This window comes from Lampetra fluviatilis, chromosome 12 (genome assembly GCF_964198595.1).
Source record: "Lampetra fluviatilis chromosome 12, kcLamFluv1.1, whole genome shotgun sequence".
NCBI lineage: Eukaryota > Metazoa > Chordata > Hyperoartia > Petromyzontiformes > Petromyzontidae > Lampetra > Lampetra fluviatilis.
The window spans coordinates 14,888,027-14,890,774 of NC_136286.1; positions in this window are offsets into that span (position 1 = coordinate 14,888,027).

The window sequence follows — 2,748 nt, forward strand, 5'->3', positions numbered from 1 at the left end:
GCCACCACGAGCGCTGCTGCTGCTGATGATGATGCTGCTGCTGATGATGCTGCTGCTGATGATGCTGCTGCTGATGATGCTGCTGCTGATGATGATGCTGCTGCTGATGATGATGCTGCTGCTGCTGATGATGCTGCTGCTGCTGCTGATGATGATGATGCTGCTGCTGATGATGATGCTGCTGCTGCTGATGATGCTGCTGCTGCTGATGATGATGCTGCTGTTGATGATGCTGATGCTGACGATGCTGCTGCTGACGATGATGATGATGCTGCTGCTGATGATGATGCTGCTGATGATGCTGCTGTTGATGATGCTGCTGCTGTTGATGATGATGATGCTGCTGCTGATGATGATGCTGCTGCTGATGATGATGCTGTTGGACCCGAGCTTTTGGTGTTCAGCCGCTAAACAATGTCATGAGTGCGGTATGAGGCATTACTAATTTGTTGCGTGATCACGGCGTCAAGGAGCCCGCCACCGCTGCTGCTGCTGCTGGAACCTGACTGACTGCACGTGGGGTTTTCCAACTGTGCAGGAATTCCTGCGATAAAATGGATGGATGGGTGGTGGAGGGTCCACAACACACATTTTATTTCCGCGAATTGACCCTCCAAAATCGATTATCAATCAGAAAGTTATGTTTTAAATTATAAAAAAAACTGTCACGTTTACAATTTACAGTAACTACTGGATTTCCAAGGCATAGTGTGTACTTAAAATACATACTACGAAATAAAACAACCGTATTGTGAGTCTATCAGTAAATATATTGCAATGGTTTAATTCTATAATACTCGTTAGATAATTCATCAACATTCAATATGCTTTTCCAGTAAAACAAAATAACATAACGTCCAGCACGTGACAACATTTGAAAGCACACAACGCTGTGTAAAGCCTCAGCAGCGCATGGGGCTTGCTGCCAGTTTTCAACTCTGAAACTCAAAACAGTCACGGGCCTGATCGCCTTGTCAGATCCTGTTATTGACGACCCCGTGACTGCTGTGGTCCTCTAAACGCCTCTAAAGGTACCACCAGATCTATTCTTGCGGTGCAGCAGTTAAATGCCAACGCCGACGATTGCTGGCCACGGACGAGAGGGCTTTAGGATAGAGTTCGTGAAGTTTTGCTCTTCCTCAGTTGAATGATTGCAGCCTACCGTGGTACCAGCATGTGCATGTGTTCCTGCCAAGTTTCATGCCAACAGGTGGATTGTGGACAAACACATTTTACGATAATATATTTGGCACAAGGGCCAAGTTTAAGTGAAGTTCTGTTTATAATAAAGAAGATAACAGCACCCCATGACACAAAACACTGAAAATTAAGTGGTGTTTATACTCAGCACGGTACGTTCGGCAGTGAATTAAACATTAACGTAATATCGTCTGAATAACTCGATATCGACAACAGCTGAGGCATATGCTAACTCTACGGCTCTGAAGTAGTTACACCGCACAGCCCACTCCACGCACAGCACCCAAGTGCCCAATGTCAAACCTAGCAGCGGCAAAGGTGTTGAACTCAGGTTACCTCGGGCTTTACATATTTATTTGTAGACCAGTGACGTTTGTTGCTTTGTGTAACCGTACACTTTTAGTGCCCAAGTAACAGCGGAAACATTAAATGCTGTGCTCTGTTCACGTGTGGCAGAGGGCATGGCTGCGTGATGAAAGAGAGTGAAAACAAACCGCCTTCATCAGCACTTTTATCAACATATTTCTGCATTTTTATAGAATTCTTCCAAAAATAAACTTGAGATGTGCCTTTATTAATTTAATTTAGTGTTTCATTTTATATAGCACCCTTTTAAACACACAAGTCCAACAAAATTATAGTAAATGTTTAAATGAATAAACCATTGCACGTGAACACCTACAAGGCAACCAACATCGTGTTGCGCCGTGCCTGGGTCTGTTGACTGTTACCCGGAGTGCCATGTGGACACGCCACGACAACTCATAATCGCTCCTCCCCCTGGCTCTCTCTCCTTCACCTGGCTCTCATCATTCATGACAACCACGCTACAAAGACAAAGATCCCCCAAATAGCCTTTAACAAACTTTTAGATCAAGTGCTCTTAGCGAGCACCTATGAAGGCTTTGCTCGCGAACGGCACTTGCCCCGACAGCCTGCTAAGGTTATATTAATTATATTTGGCTTTTGTCTCCGTATCAGACTGGATTGTTCGAGGAGCTCACAGATTCTTTTAAGATCTGGACACAGTCCCATCGGTGAGCTCCTCTGGCAAAGTGGGGCTGTGTTGGCTGGGTCACGTAGCCCCGCATGCCCAGCCACCGCATGGCCAAGCAGCTTCTGTTAAACGCGCCGGTGAAGAGATGGAGAGAGATGGACTGAAATGGTACATGAGGATGTGGATCTGAGTTGACTTGCCGATCATTGAAACCAGCGGTTTCAAGGTCGGCAGCCGTCCTCCAACAACAACGGAGGGACAGAGGAGCGACGCTCACAACAACGAGCGGAGCGCCGTGCGGCGATAACACGACAAGTTGGCACAGCAGGGGGGCATAGCTGGTTCATCTGCCAGTCATCTCAGTCAGTCAACCCATGGCACCTGGGGCTATCTCGGGTGTAATCTAGTAACCTTTTTAAAATGTAGGTGTTAACTGCTCGGTTTGGGTGGTTTTAACACCACCATGGATACATGTAACTATTAACCACATCAATGCCAATCCACTCTGCTCAATAAAGTGAGGTTTAGTTACTTATCATATGAAAGTCTCC